The sequence below is a fragment of the Castor canadensis genome, chromosome 18 (genome assembly GCF_047511655.1).
Source record: "Castor canadensis chromosome 18, mCasCan1.hap1v2, whole genome shotgun sequence".
In the NCBI taxonomy this organism is placed as follows: Eukaryota; Metazoa; Chordata; class Mammalia; order Rodentia; family Castoridae; genus Castor; species Castor canadensis.
The window spans coordinates 15,359,389-15,375,458 of record NC_133403.1 but is presented as its reverse complement, the minus strand read 5'-3'; the positions used below and the strand labels follow the sequence as shown (position 1 = coordinate 15,375,458).

The window sequence follows — 16,070 nt, the reverse complement described above, 5'->3', positions numbered from 1 at the left end:
AGATTACTAATATATTTGCCTTCAGATATCATTATATAACCTAGCCCATGTAATCCACATAAGAATGGCATAATCATGTTCCTTTATCTGCTGTCTTCAAGATAGTTACAACATGAAGAAGAAAAAATCATGTCTACGTCTTTTCTCAGCTGCTAGTAAAGTTGAATTCATCAGTCACTTGGGAACCTGCCCTTACCAATGGTATAAGTTATGGGAAATAAGGTTCCCCAAAGTGTAGCTGTCTAACCTGGGCTTCAAGAAATTCAGGCTATTAATCTTAAAAATAAAGCAGATTCTACAATGTTTAAAATATCCATTAGGCCTTACTTGGTGAAGTTTTAAGGTATTTCTTAGAATTACCACACTAAAGGAATTATCTCATTAGTCCAGTTACAAAGGCTTTAATTTCCTTCAAAGTTGATTCCTCCAAAATTGGATATACCCAACTTTTTGGAAGAAGCTGCCTGATAATGTCTTTATTTGTATGAGCAGATCTTTTGCATGGTCATATGTACCTGACACTGACATGGTGGGACCAAGGGTCATCAATACACTGAACGTTATTTTACTGTTAAATACCAACAAGATTTATGCATAAAAACATGTTGTGACCCATGAGAATGTAATAGGATATATCCTTGCATTACATTTTTCTCCACTCCACCTGAGATACAAATATTTCTCAAAGTTTGTTGTTAACTTTATTAGAGATAATAAGAAGCTATTAAATAGCATTCATAATTGTTTCTATTAGTGCTGTTCTATGTTAATTTTCACTGTTCTCAAATACTTCTCTTAGAAATCACTGTTTTTATAATCAGAGAAGTAAACCAACACTTGTCTTTACTACAATGATAGCAATCTTTTTCCCATCATACCAAGATTTCATCAAGGATTGTGGCCCTAAAGAGAACAGAAATTCTACTGGTAGGTTTCTCTATTCTGTATGATTCACTGCTAATATTTTTCAGCTTATTTAAAAACAAATCAGAATACTAACATGTCTTCTAATGTACTAGCCAAGTATTACCTGTGTGTTGCTATTAGAAAATTTAATCATTGAGAGGTAAAACGTCACCCTCAAACACATGCACACAGATTATCCTAGTGCAAATTTCACAAAACAGTAGAATTCGAACATTACCTTCATGAAAAGCAAAGGTTTTCAGTTTTTCTCTGTGCATCAGCCATTAGAATGTACCAAATCTGAAAGAAATATTGGGCACAGGTTTTCTCTAGATCCATGATACTCTCAAGAGAAAAATATGGTTCACTTTATCCCTATGATTCTAACAGATATGTCAGTATTCTTACTTTTAGGATCTCTTGTTTCCAAGCACTATGTCTTTGACTTTTTCTTCACTTTTTCCTTTGATTACCATTTCATCTTCAAGTTCTGAGATTATGTCTTCTGTTTGTTCTATCCTGCTGGATTGGCCTTCCGTTTTGTTTTGCAGTTCTGTTTCATTCTTTTTTCTGAGGTTTTCCATGTGCTGAGTGGTTTTCTCTTTAATGTTGTCTATTTTTGCCCTGAGTTCCTTTATCTGTTTATTCATCATGTTCTCTGTTTCTCTTTGGTGTTTGTACAGTGCTTCTATGGTTTCCTTCATTTCATCTTTTGCTTCTTCAAATTCTCTATTTTTGTTGTCTTGGAATTTCTTGAGTGTCTCCTGTACATTTTGGTTGACCCTATCCAGTATCATCTCTATAAAATTCTCATTGAGTACCTGTAGTATGTCTTCTTTTAAATTATTCTTGTGGACTTCTTTGGGTCCTTTGGCATAGTTTATCTTCATTTTGTTGTAGTCTGGATCTGAGTATCTCTTTTCTTCATTCCTCTCTGGTTCCTGTACTAATTTTTTTCTGTGGGGAAACTGGTTTCCCTGTTTTTTCTGTCTTCCTGTCATTGTCTTTGGTGTTGTTTCTGTCCGTGTACTGTGTGCAATTATGTATTTTCTAGCTTGTAATAATAGCAATGGTAATATTTAGAATGAAAGGGTGAGAGGAGATGGAAAGCAAGAAGTTAAGGAAATGAGAAAAACAAATAAACAGACAAGAAGGAGAAAACAGAACAAGGAATCAGACAAGAAATTTTCAAAGGTATAAACAGGGAGCATTAGTGTACTAGTCGACAGTAAGCTGGACAGGCATTAGAGGGAGAGAGAGCATTGAAAATCAAAAATAAAATAAAGATAAGAATAAAAATAAAAAATAAGTAAATGAAAGAAATATATTTATTTATATAAAAATAAAATAAAATGAAAAATAGAAAATTTTTAAAAACCAAAAAAAACCAAGTTCAAATGCAATGAATTTTCAGTCTTAATAATTTGAGTGTCCATCTCAGTCTCCAATCCTGGAGATGGTGCCTCAGATGTTGTTTTGTATTTGTCTCATCAAAGGGGATGCATAAAGTAGAACAAAACTACACACACACACACACAAAAACCCACCAAGTGTCCCAAGTTCAAATGCAATACAGTTTCAGTAAGTTTTTCAGCATGCAGGTGTAATTCAGTTGTTCTCTCATCAAAGATAGGGAGGAAAGGAACAAAAAAGTCTCTGGAGACAGTTCTGCGAATGGTATCTACAACTGTCCCCTTGCCTGCCTGCTGCTGTCAGCCTGCTGTTGCTGGAGGCATTGTTTATGCAGATCTCTGGGGTGAGCTTAGCACTCACCTGGATCTGCAGGCATTGTTTACTCAGAGTTCTCCTGTGCGTGAGCCTCTGCTACAACCTTTCCCCTTTCCAAGCACACTGGGAAAGGTGACACTGCATCCACTTTCTCAGGCCTGCGTGTTTATTTACAGTTCATGTGGGAAGTGGGTCTTCCTCCCTCTCCTGTGCAGTTTTCCTCCCACCGCCACTTTTACAGGCTTTCCTGCTCCTGATCACTGGGCGGTGCTGCTGCTCCTGCCAGCCGCCATGTTTGTTTACAGCTCACCATGGGAAGTGGGTCTTCCCCTCTCTCCTGTGGAATTTTCCTCCCTCTGCCACTCTCACAAGCTTTCCCACTCCTGGTTGCTGGGCGCACGCTCCCACTCCCACCGGAGCCTCTCCTGCCTGCCCGGCTTGTTTATTTACATTACTGGGAAGGATTCCCTTCCCCCAATCTTCAGCGCTCAGTGTGCCCCATCCTCTTTCCCGCATGTCTTTATTGTTCTTATTGCTTATTAGTCAGTTTCTCTTTTTTCCCGGGGTGGAGGCCGGTCTGTCCAGGAGGCTATGCTGCTCTGGCCCAGGCTTGTCTGTGGGAGTACTGCGGTACCATGAAGCTCACCTTGTCCGCATCTTCCCAAACTGTCTGGGCATGGGTGACTGGCAGCCCCGGTGGTCCCTCCTTGTTTCTCCATCCAACGTGAAGTGGAGATTCTCTGCACCGGCTGGAGGTGTGGAGGGGTCAAAGTTTTGCCTCTTCTCCATGGTTTTCCTGCAAAGTGTGTCTCCAGCATCTCTCCAAGATTTCACTATAGGAGGTTCGCTTTCTTCTTCCTCCCTCTAGCTGCCATCTTGGAATCACCTCCATAATCTCATGATATTCCTTTTTTAAGGTTCCTGCTTTCCCTGGGATGACAGTTTTAAGCCACCATACCCAGCTTTTTTCTTAAGATAGAGTCTCACAAACTTTCTTATCCTGGTTGTCCTGTGACCACTGTTCTCTTAATCTCAGCCTCTCAAGTAGGTAGAATTACAGGTGTAAGTCACCAGCAGCCCCCTTCCAGCTTGTTTTTGATACAGGGTCTCAATACCCTTTGTCCAGGTTGGCCTCAAACTGCTATCTGCCTATTTCCACTGCCTTGGTAGTTGCCCTTCCACTGCCTTTGTAGTTGCCCTACAGGTCATAGTTTGTTTTTGGGTTTTTTCTTTTTGGTTATACTGGAGGTTGTAGTCAGGGCCTTGCATAGCTAGGCAGATGTTCTACTACTTGAGCCACAACACCAATTATTTTTACATTTGTTAGGTTCTTGTTTGCCTTTCTTTTTATTGGTGGTACAAAGGATGAACCTGATCAGGACATTGACAGTTGCTAGGCAGATGCTTTACCACTTGAGCCAACCTCTGACCTGCTTTAGCTTTTGAGATAAGGTCTCCCTTTTTTCCCAGGCCAACATGAACATCTGTCCTATTTATGTCTCCCCATGTAGCATGAGAAGACAGATGCATGCCATTGGTTGAAATGGGACCTTGCTAATCTTTTGCCAACTTTGGCCTTGAACTGCAATCCTCATGATTTCCACATCACTAATAGTTGGGATTACAGGTGTGAGCCACCATGCCCAGCCCTGAGTCTTAGTTCCAAAAAGAGGAATTCTTATACCAGGTGATACACAGTGATTCCATTGAACTGGAAGTTACCAGCCTGGGAAAACAGTTCATGTGACCTTGTCTCAAAAATAACCAGAGAAAAATAGACTGGAGTTATGGCTCATGTGTAGAATGCCTGCTTTGAAAGTTTAAAATCCTGAGTTCAAACCTGTGTACATGCCCCCTACACACACACAAACAAATGAATGTGTGCTTTTAGGTTACTTTTAGCCATTGATACGTTGAAAACATATTTATAATAAAAGGATAGAAATGTTAATAGCATACATTCAAATTTTCTTGATCATAGGATCTGAGGACATTCCTGCTAATTGAGTCTACTAATGAAAATGAAATCACACTGTAGGTTAAACAGGGAAATTGTAGCATAATGAACTTCTAACCTTTCATTAAAAGTGTTACTAGAAAGTACAAGGAAACGCTGGCTAGGGGTGAATTCCCAAGGAAGACAGACTTGGTAATGTCCCTACCCAAAGTCTGACTTCCTTCTTAGAGCAGTGGAGACCCAGGAGTTACCTGGTACCCTGGCTGGATCTGGTCTGCAGCCAATGGGAAGGCAGAAGGCAACCTATCAGTGTGCATATGGGGCACAGATGATGGGCAGCAAGTGGCATGACCATGTAGAGGGAGTGGTGAGGAGTGCAGGGAAGCCATGCAATTACCTACAGGAAATGTGGCTCATTGTGAACCTGGGGGTACAGGGGGTTGAGCAGGGCAGTGGTGTCTAGACAAGGCCATGGCTGTGGTGTTGCTGAACAAGTTTATTCTGGGTATGTGCTGTACACAGATCCCCACAGTGTCTTCACACTTAAGCCACTTGAAAGCCCTGTTTCTTTTTAATATTTTTACTTAATTTTTTTGGTGGTGGTTCTGGGGTTTGAACTTAAGACCTTTTACTTGCTAGGCAGGTGCGTTGCCATTTGAACCACTTTGCATGCTACCCCTCAGAGGACCCTTTTACATGAAGGTATTGAGAAGACTTTGCCCATTGTATAGCCTCTTGCCAGGGGCTCACACCTGTAATCTTAGCCAAGAGGATTAGGAGGCTGAGATCAGAAGGATCTAGGCTCAAAGCCAGGCCTAGGCAAATAGGTCCAAAATAACCAGACAAAACAGACTGGTGGTGTGAATCAGGCAGTGGAGTGTTTGCTTTGCAAGCTGAAGTCCTGAATTCAGATCTCAACCACCTCCCCACCACCAGAAACAGGTATTGCAATGTTTACTTAGTATGAAAATAAGAAAACTGGCTTTTTGAGGAGGTGTTGGGAATCAAACCCAGGGCCTCACACATGCCAGGCAATTGTTCTACCAATGAGTTGGGCCTTCAGCTCAACTTCTTAATTTTTACAAATGTATTTTATTTATTTATTTGTTTGTTTGTTTGTTTATTTATTGGCAGCACTTAGGTTTGAATTCAGGGTGTTTTTACTGTTTGAGGCACTCCACCAGACCAAGTACATTTTATTTTTCTAATTAAAGGAAAATAACATTAAGTTTCCATACTTTCATACGTCAACACCATGTTTATGAATATTCCATGTTCTTTAATGAAGAAATTCTCCTTAATCATTTGAAATCTAACTCAAAGAGGTTCTTCATAGCTCTTTAAGCAGGAGTTGCCTACCTCCTTGAACCTCTCTGTGTACTCTTTTTATTAAAGTCAAGGTTGCTGGGTAGTAGTGTAGAAGGTAGCTGGGTAGAAATGTAGAAGGTAGCTGGGTAGAAGTGTAGTGTAGCTGAAGAAGTTGATGACTATTCTTCATATTGTCAACATTCCCTACCCTTAGCACAGTTCCTTGTGATAAGTAGACCTTACTAAACTTTATATGAACTGTTTATGTTATATCTTAGATAAGAAAGCTTGAGCTCAGCTCAGTGATTCTCATAGAATATTATTGAGTTCATGTCTTTGACCCCCACCAGATTGGATGCTTCCAAGTCACAGTCCCTCTCTTCCAGAGATTTCAGGACACTCTAACGGCTTGTGATGAAGGTAAGCATGCCTTAGGAATGCCATGAAAGGGAAGGGTCTGAGAGGTGAAGTCTTTACTCACTGTGAAAGGAGTTGACTGGTGAAGTGAGGGGCAGGGCAGGTGCTCTGTACAAACTAGCCTGGGCAGTGCACAAAGGCATGGCAAAGTGTGACTCATTTGAAGCAGTGCAGGTCCCTGCCTCTGGCTCAAGCCTAGGAGCCAGTAGGTAATTGGTGGGAACCAAAGGAAAAGACAGAGCTTGTTAAGCCAGTTGGGGAGCCATCCATATGTGGGAGACAGTCACATATCCATGTGAAGGAACAAGGGAGTGGTGTTCATGATAAGGTTGTAGGCATGAGCTAGAAAGAAAGGAGAGGGGCTCAGGAGAGATGGGTCTGGGCTGCTTGTGAGTAGATTGTCATGATCCTTTTGCTGATGATTTTAAAGAAAGTGACCCAACTTCATTAAAACTGAGCATAAGCTTGCAAAAACAAGAGCTTGTGTGCCCCCCGTAACACCAAAGTACAGGAAACTGAAACATTACAGATGTGAGCCTAACTTTGTTACACTGTGTCATATGCTGTAACAGTCTCCCATGTGCAAGCTCTGTTTATCATTTAAAACTAAATTTAAAATGTGGGTTTTACACCAGTAATAACTCAGACATTGCCACAATAAAGATAGGAAATCACAAGGGAAACAGGTGAATTTGAAACAAAATACGTGAATGGGATTAGAAGGTTGTAGCCAAATCTTTTAAACTCAGTTAAATCTAGTTCATATTTACATAATATATATGAGTAGTCATATACTACTATATACAATGCATAGATAAATTTATATAAATATGTACATATTTGCATATATCTCTATAATTACATAGTATAATTTTTATAGTTTAAATTTTATATTGCCAAGCAGAAAATGTTTGTTTCTCATAACATTTTTCTAAAGGTTTCTCCCCATAAAGCTTGAAATTTGGGATCAGTCTCAGAACTATCTTACTTGAAAATGAAGGCACTAAAAATACGTTATACAGTTATAATTTAAAATTCATGCTACCCATTTTTCTTTTTGGCAGTACCTGGATTTGAAGTCAGGGCTTTGTGCTTTGCTAGTCAGGTGCTCTACCACTTGAGTCACACCACCAGGAGTCTGTGTTGGTTACTTTTCAAATAAGATTTTGTTTATGCCCAGGCTCCTTGCACCAATATTCTTCTATTTACACTACCCATGTAACTGGAATTACAGAAACATACCACCATACCTATCTGTTGGTTGAGATGAAGTCTTGGGAACTTTTTACCTGAGCTGGCCTTGAACCAAAGTCCTCCCAATCTCTGCCTCCTGAGTAGCTAGTATTATGTACATGGGCATTTATGTCCAACTATGGTACTGATTTTATAAAGACAAAGCATAAAAATATATAAATGTAAGGGAGTAATTGTTATGTACAAATACAAACACCAGATTGTTTATCAATAAGAACTCAGTGGAAAAATTAGATTGTGTTTGACAGCAAAGATTATTTGGTTCCAAGCTGTAGCAACTTCTATACATGGATTCTTGAAAGTTCTGCAATACCAACAACTTATTTAGACATAAGGAGATAATCTGCATTTCTGAACATTTAGGTTAGATACAGAAACCTGTAAAACATTTAATCTTTTATTCACATTATTAAGTTAAAGAAAGTTGTATTTGTTTTGTGGTAAAGTAGATGTCCTTCATTATATAAATATGAAAGAAATAGAAGAGTTGGAGATAAGAAGGGAAATGAAGGGTATTTGGACATACTACGAATTCAGTAAGGTCATTTAACATTTATGTATATGTGATTTCATACATAGTTCCAGTCTCATAACTCCCTCCCCAAGGCAGTTCACAGAAACTAAAGCTATACTCTCCCCCTGCCTTTTTGTTTTGTTTTGTAGCTTGGCCATAAAGATATTCTCTGACCTTCAGTATTTGATAGTATGTCCTGATATCCCCATTTCAAAAGTCCTGAAGAAGGCAGGCCACATAGAGAGGCTCAGGCATGTGAGTAGACAGGCCTTGGTATGTTCCCCACTCATCCATCAAGCATGTCATCAGACTATGTCCAATCACATTTCTACAGGATGTCCATGTGTATGCAATGAAGTGCCCATAAAAATCCAAAAGGATGGCATCTGGATAGTTCAAACAGCTGACCACATGTATGTTATTGTAGGATGGTGCACCCAGAAAGGCCATGGAAGCTCTGTACCACTTTCTGCTTCACCTGCCTGATGTGTTTCTTCATCTGTATCCTTTGTAATCCTCTTTACAATAAATTGGTAAATGTGTTTCCTTGAGTTCTGTGAGTCACTCAGTTACATTCATGGAAACCAAAAAGAGGATTGTGGGAAGCCCAATGCATAGCCACACACACCAGAATAAACAACCTGGGGCTTGTGACTGACATCTGAATTGAATTGGGCAGAGGGGTCAGTCTTGGGGACTGAGCCTCAAACTGAAATCTGATGCTAACACCAGGTAGATGGTGTTAATTTGGCATTGAATTAGAGGACATACCTGTTGTTCAGAATTGCTTGCATCCTTGCTTGTGGAGAGACACTCCCACACATCAGGTATCAGAAGTGATCTGCACTATATAGTAGGAGAAACTGAGTTTGAGTCTGGGTTTGTTTTTTCTACACAGTCATGAAAGTAAAAAGGTAAGCACAAGCCATAAACAAGGCAAGCATAATAGAAAAAATTGTTACAAGAATAGCAAGGGAGCCAGGCACTTTATGCTTGTAATCTAGTACTCAGGAGGCAGAGATCAGAAAGATCAAGGTTCAAAGCCAGCCCCAGGCAAATAGTTTGTGAGATCCTAGTTTGAAAATATCCAACCCAAAACAGGAATGGTGGAGTGACTGAAGTGGTAGAGTGCCTGCCCAGTAAAAATGTGGCCCTACGTCCAAGCCCCAGTACCTAATAAAAAGATGAATAATAAAGAGAGAGAATAAAGGAACATTCACTGTGACAACAGAAGTAGAAAGTAGAGGACAGATGAGGAAAAACAGTAGCTGCTGTGTTAGCTGAACCACACAGTCTCAGTAGTATAAACATGATAGAAGATACTTCTTTTTATTTCCACTTTCAAGAAGGGTATGTCTATTCAAGTGCTGCACCTCCAATTGGCAGTTCTGGGAGCCAGACCCCCTTCTGCCAGATGGTTCTGTCATTTCCAACCCAAGCCTTCCAAGAATGTAGAAGAATCATGGAGAGAGTCAAGTTTCAGAGGTTTTAGGAGCTCAGTGTGGAAGTGACCATTTTACTCATTGGTTAGAACATAGTCACAGGCCATAATTTCTTGGAGAAAGACTGAAAAATAGAGTTTGTTTGTGGGCCCAGAAGGGGAAGACAGGTTTGTGACTAATATCTAACAGTCTGTGCCACAACTGTTACTAAACGAGAGACTCAACAAAGTACAAAAGGACAGTTGAAGTGATATCAATGTGAAATGTCTATAGCTGTCATTTTTCTGGGGTAGATGATCTTGGTCTATTGTCACTTCTTAGTTAAGCTGTTGTTCTTATCTGGGACATGACTTCCACTGGGAGACATTTTCTATTGCCACCAATTGGTGAAGAGTGCTACTGGAATTTACTGGGTATAAAAATTAAGGATGATGCCAAATACCCCACACTGCACTAGACAAAGGATTAAATGGGCCAAACACCCCCCATGAAAGGTTAAGAAGATAATGTTTGAAGGAAGAGAAAAAGGCAAATAGAAGGTGAGATATTGTGTTTTAAACTTAGAAATAAAGAATGTAAGATATGGCACCACAGAGGCTTTATCTTAATTAAATGAATTATGTTTGTTTTTTTAGACAGGGTCTCATGATGTAACTCAGGCTGGCCTCAAACTTGTGATCCTCCTGCAGCAGCCTCCTGAGTGCTAGAATTACAGGTGTGTACCACCACAGCAAGCTCAGAATGTTTTATATAACTATTAATGTAATCTCAATATCTAATTGAGTATAATGTGATTTCATCTAAAGTAAGTTCTCACTGTTTCAAAACATAGCCCTCAAATAAAGTGAATTTGCTCTGAGGAAGCCTCTGAAGCCTGTGGCAGGCTTGGAAATTTTTTGATTTCCAAGGAGACCAGGCTCAGCAAGGTGAAGCTGTCATTTTTTAGTCCAGATGAGATCAAGGCCCAGGTCCTGCTGTTAAATTCTGGTGACTTACAATTTCAAAGGCCAGGCATTTACTCCATCAGGTGGCATAAAATGGGCAGCTTGCCTTTATAGGATGCAGTGCTTTTGTAGGGGTGCCTTCTGTCTTCATAGACTTCTGTGTCTTTTAAGGGCTGTGAATTTGATGAATGTGCCCATCGTTCTAAACCTGAATGAGTGTGGGGGTTTGGGATAGGGAATGTCAGCTGTTAGTGTTTTGTGTATGACTATTAGTCTTTAAAAAGCTCAGTGGAAGAGCACAGGCTTAGCATTGTGAAGCCCTGGGTTCAATACTCAGCACCAAAAGTGAAATACATACATAAATATCTCAGTAGAGGTAAACATTTTGGAATAGAGGAAAATCATCAAGCACGTTCTTTTTGTTGATGAAAGAATCTTATCTATTTATTTTACTTAAGCCTAATAAAATGATGAGACTTGCATAGTCTCAGAAAGGAAGACAGTCCCAAGGGTGGTTAATTTAGTAAGAATTTCCCAGCCAAGCTCAGTGGCTCAGTCCACCTGAGTAGCTACAGATCAGGAGGATCAAGGTTCTAGGTCAGCATGCACAAAAAGCCCATGAGACCCCATCTTAACAACAGCTGGGAGTGGACAGGAGTACCTGTCTTCCTAGCTATGTAGGGAAGCACAAATAGGAATATTATGGTCTATGTCAGCTTTGGCATAAAGCGATACCCTATCTCAAAAATAAGCAATAAAAATGGGCTGGTTGACTGGTTCAAGTGGTCGAGCAGTTGCCTAGCAAATGCAAAGTTCAAGGCTGTGAGTTCACACTGCAGTACCACCAACAAAAAAAAGACGAAGAAGAAATGCCATAGGCCACATACTTTTCATGACTTTATTGATCAGTTGGGTGCATCTGAGGACATGTGGCTCCAGTCTGCTCACTCTGGAGAGTTGATTCTCTAACGTTGAATTATTGCAGTAAGGAGGAACACCACATAAGGCAATGCCAAAAAGCCTAAATCACTATGTTTTTTTCTTCCCTTTGTTTTTTGTTTTGCTTGGTTTTTTTTTTGATGGACTGGGATTTGAACTCAGGGTCTTATACTTGCCAGACAAGTACCTTACTACTTGAGCCATACCTCCAGCCCCAAATCCAGATTTTTAAAGGATGGCTTTAGGAGGATTTTGACTGAATATTATGACATTTGGGCTTTATTGCAGCTACAATCTTCCTTTCCCTACCTCTCATGAACTTAAAGCATTCAGATTAGTTTAAAAAGAAGCCATTTGGAACTGGGGTTATATCTCAGTGGCAGAACATATGCTTCCTGGTTTCAATCCCCAGCACCAAAAACTAAAGTCCTATAAAATTGCCCCAAATGCCATTGAGCTACTTGAGTTTTTGTTTGTTTGTTGTTGTTCTTGGGGACAAACTAGGGCCTCACACATGCTAAGCAAGTGTTTTAGCTCTGAGCTACACATCTAGCCCTGGCATGTAGTTTTCTGTTTAGTTTAGATTTTTTTTTTTTTTGCAGCGCTAGGGGTTGAACACAGGGTATTGTTCACATGTTATTCAGATGTTCTATCACTGACCTACACACTCAGCACTCAGAGCCATATACTTTTTTTAGCAGTGCTAGGCTTGCACTCATGACCTTTTGTGTTAAGCAGGTGCTCTAACATCTGAGCCACTACTCCAGCCCCAGAGTCATATTTTTGAATGAGGAATTTTCATCCTGAGACTAGAAGGGAGTTATTTTTATTGAGTCCTATGTCTCTTAATCTCTTGACCACACCTTCAAGTTCATTTGGAAACACAAAAGATCACTAAGAACCAAGGCAATACTGAGCAAAAAGAGCAATTCTGGAGGTATGACAATACCCAAGTTCAAACTATGCTACAGAGTTATAGCAATAAAAACAGCATGTTACTGGCACAAAAACAGATACGAAGAGCAGTGGAACAAAATAGAGGACCCGGATATGAATCCATACAACTATGCACTTGGTTATCTATTTTTTTAGAAAAAATTCTATTTCTATACCTAAAATGCAATGAATTATGTGAATGTAAAATTGGGGAACGGTTTTGGAGTTGGAACATGTGAGAGGGAGTTATGACAGGAGATAGTGAAAAGGGAACTGAATATAATCAAAGTACCTCATAAGCATGTATGAAAATAGATTGAGGAATTCCATTAAATATTTTAAAAGTGGGGAGATAAGAAGAGTAATACAGATGGTGAATCTAACTAAAGTACATTATTTCCATGCATGCATGTAAAAGTCACAGTGAAACCCCTTTGTACAACAGGTACATGCTAAAAAAAAGAGAATTTATTATTTATATTCTCTTGTGGAAAATTTTTCTCATTATTTCTTTGTACAATGATGCATGTAGATAGAGTGATCAATATAGATATAGGTCTACATATTAGAGCACAATAAAAAAGCACATTCCTCATTGCTTTTTAAAGTTAAATACACACTTTTCTATAGAAATAATTTATATTCTTCCTAGTTCCTAATATAGGCATCAGATTTCTAAACAGAAAATGTCTCAGCCAGAGAGCCATACATTATGTATTTAAGTGGGTATAAGAAAACTAAGTTAATAAAATGAAAAATTAACTTGAATAAATTAGGAATATACATTCAGAACAGAACTGTAGCTTTTTGTCAGCAACATGTGAATCAAAGTCAAAAATCTATTAAGATTAATACAGTTTTTTCTGTTCATATACAGTACAGTGTTTTTCCCCCCAACACACTCATTTACCATTCACCTTTATTTAAAATGCATTGCCAAGCTAGAATACAAGCTTCATAATTAAAAACAAAACAAACAAAAACAGGTATCATAGAAAGTTACTTTTGTTTTAGAGTTTTCCATATACCTAGGAGCAGTATTTTCTTTTTGCCTTCACATCCTCGGTGTAAGAAATTACCTAGACAATCATAAGAAATTAGGCTACAAAACATGCCAACTGTCAGGGTGATAGCTGGTGTAAGGAATTACTCTCTTCTTCTGCTGGAGTCAATTTGAGTGTTGGCAGTTTCCGAGGAGGAAGCTGAGGGCTTTGGTGAAAATTGTCATCCATCTCCAAGACTAAGCCTAATGTAACTGTTTAGGATGTCATCACAAAAGTGACACAGGTTGGAGAGCTGTTTCAGATGTTCTTGTAACTGAATGTTAAGGAAACCATACTTTCTAAAGAGGTGTAAGAAAACCAAACATATGTATCCAACATAGAAGGCGTATCTCCAAAGAAAAGCTGAGATGTTCCCAATCTGTTTCACAAAAGATTTAGGAACTCCTTGGCATCTCTGTATATCTGTGCTTCCACTTCTTGGACATGATAGAGGGGAGGCTCTCCTGTTGTCAGGAGAATCCTAGTCAGTGCTCCCCTAGACATCCTGATAGGAAGGATAAAACTCAAGGGAAATCTAAAGGGAAAAGGAATTCATGAGGCAAGCCATGGCTTTGTACCAGTAAAGTAACTGCCACCCTCAACCCACAATGTGTGAAGCACGGAAGTGAGAAGATTCTCCTCAAGGAAAGCAATGTAAGCCAGTGTATCCACCCCTTGCTTTGTGAAGAGTTCATAATCAGCATTATATTTCTGTTTTCTTTAAAAATTTAGTATTTTGCAGGCTGAGAAACTGGTACATCACCTCTTGGTCATCAGAGACTACATCAGCTGTGACTACATGATATGTCTCTTATGTAAGAATAAGAAGATGCTGTCTATCACATTGAGTTTCAAGGGTGCCTGAAACTCTTTGCAGTAAAACATTTTAGACTGAGTACATAATGCAAATGTGCAGAGCAGCTTTCCTTCATGGTCCCACCCCCAATGACAGAGATGGCAGACACCCAGACTGGCCCTCTCCTGCTCTCAGTCCCAGATTGTGCTCCAACTTCCTGACTTTCAGAGACCATGTCCCCTCAAAGGTCCTGGGGATGCCAAGCTGTGTGGGTTTTTACCTCTACCACCCACATGGCTTTGCAAGCTAAGATAATGTGGAGCCAGACAGAAGAGCCACAATGCTTCTCCCAGGCCAATGCGGGGTCACAAGCCAGGCTGTGACTCATTGACAAAAGTGAGCTCAAAGTAGGCACTGGCCAGAATCCCAGCCTGCCATAATACCACACTGCTGCGGGGAAATGCATGAAATGGCTAATTTTTTTCATGTCATGTTTTTTCTTGAACTTTCCACATATACTAAGAAACACAAAGTGGTAACCATTAAAATCAAATTCTCACCAGAGTTTTGTTATTGCTGCTATTCTTATTAAATCTTTGTTTAATGTTTTCCCTGGACTAATTCTTTTAGATCTACGTTATTTTCATGTGCAACTGTGATAGTCTCCACTTACTTAGTGACCAGTTAATGATTACACAGGAAATTGAAGACAAACTTGAACTAGTTTGTCTTCCAACCTTTGCTGAGCGTTCTTAGGGTGTAGTGGTGATTCCCTTTCTTAGCCTTCATTTCCTGCTTGCATAGAGCCTGAAAGCCAACCAAAGCTATGGGTTGGCACATTTTAAAGTCTCTGTGCTGTGAACACAACTCTGTGGCTATGTGGGCCATATTAAATCCCCAGAAATATGTAGCAGCTTCTCAAAACCTGCTGCAGACAATGCATTTTCAAGTTTTCCCTTTTCATATTTTTTGTTTGTTTCTATTTTATTAGGATTTATTTGTCGTACAGGGGAATTCATTGTGACACTTCCAAAACGCCTTACATTTTACATTGATTAGATTGCCCCACCTTCTCTCCCCTCCCTGCACAAGTACATTCCCACTCCACTTAATGCAATTCCAAGAGTTCTGTTTCATATGTATGTGTATATGAATCTTGTTAACCACATTCCCTCACCTTCATCTCCCTTATTCACCACCCCCCTCCCACAAATACCCCCACACACAATGTACCTATTTTGCATTTACTTACATGTGTATACATTATTTGATCCCTCCCACCTCCAGACAGAACCTGTTCTGCCCTCTCGTTCCCTATTTTGTAGAATAAAAAGCATAAAAGATAAGAAAATATAGTGGTTTTGATAGTTTGTGATAAACATAGTTGTACAGGGAGATTCCTTATAATGTTTCCAAGCACAAATTGGTTCATCTCCACCAGACCTCTTCACTGATTCCTAGTCCCCTACCCATAGTGGCCCCTGCCCATTGAAGATTACTACATTCATTCCTATTCAGTGAATGCATCAACCACATTCAAGTATTTGGTTTCCTTCCCATTCTGTATCCCTCTAGTGTGCATCTCCCTTTAGTGTGTGACCCATGTCCAATTATATTACTGCATTAGTTTTAGGTCTATAATCTGCATATGAGGGAGTACATGCAACTTTTGTCCTTCTGAGCCTGACAAACTTCACTTCAGATTATACTCTCCAGTTCTATCCATTTACCTGTGAATGAGAAAATTTCATTCTTTGTGGCTGAATAAAATTCCATTGTGTATAAGTACCACATTTTCTTAAGCCATTATTAGTGGGGCATCTTGGTTGTTTCCATAGCTTGGCTATTGTGAGTAGTGCTCCAATAATCATAGGTTTTTGTGTGCC

The 16,070-nt window shown here is 39.6% G+C and overlaps 1 pseudogene; it reads right to left on the bottom strand.

Annotated features, from left to right (window-relative positions):
- Positions 1-13,466: 13,466 nt before the first annotated feature.
- The window catches only part of LOC109679550 (metaxin-3 pseudogene), a 46,688-nt pseudogene continuing 44,084 nt past the window's right edge, over positions 13,467-16,070 (bottom strand).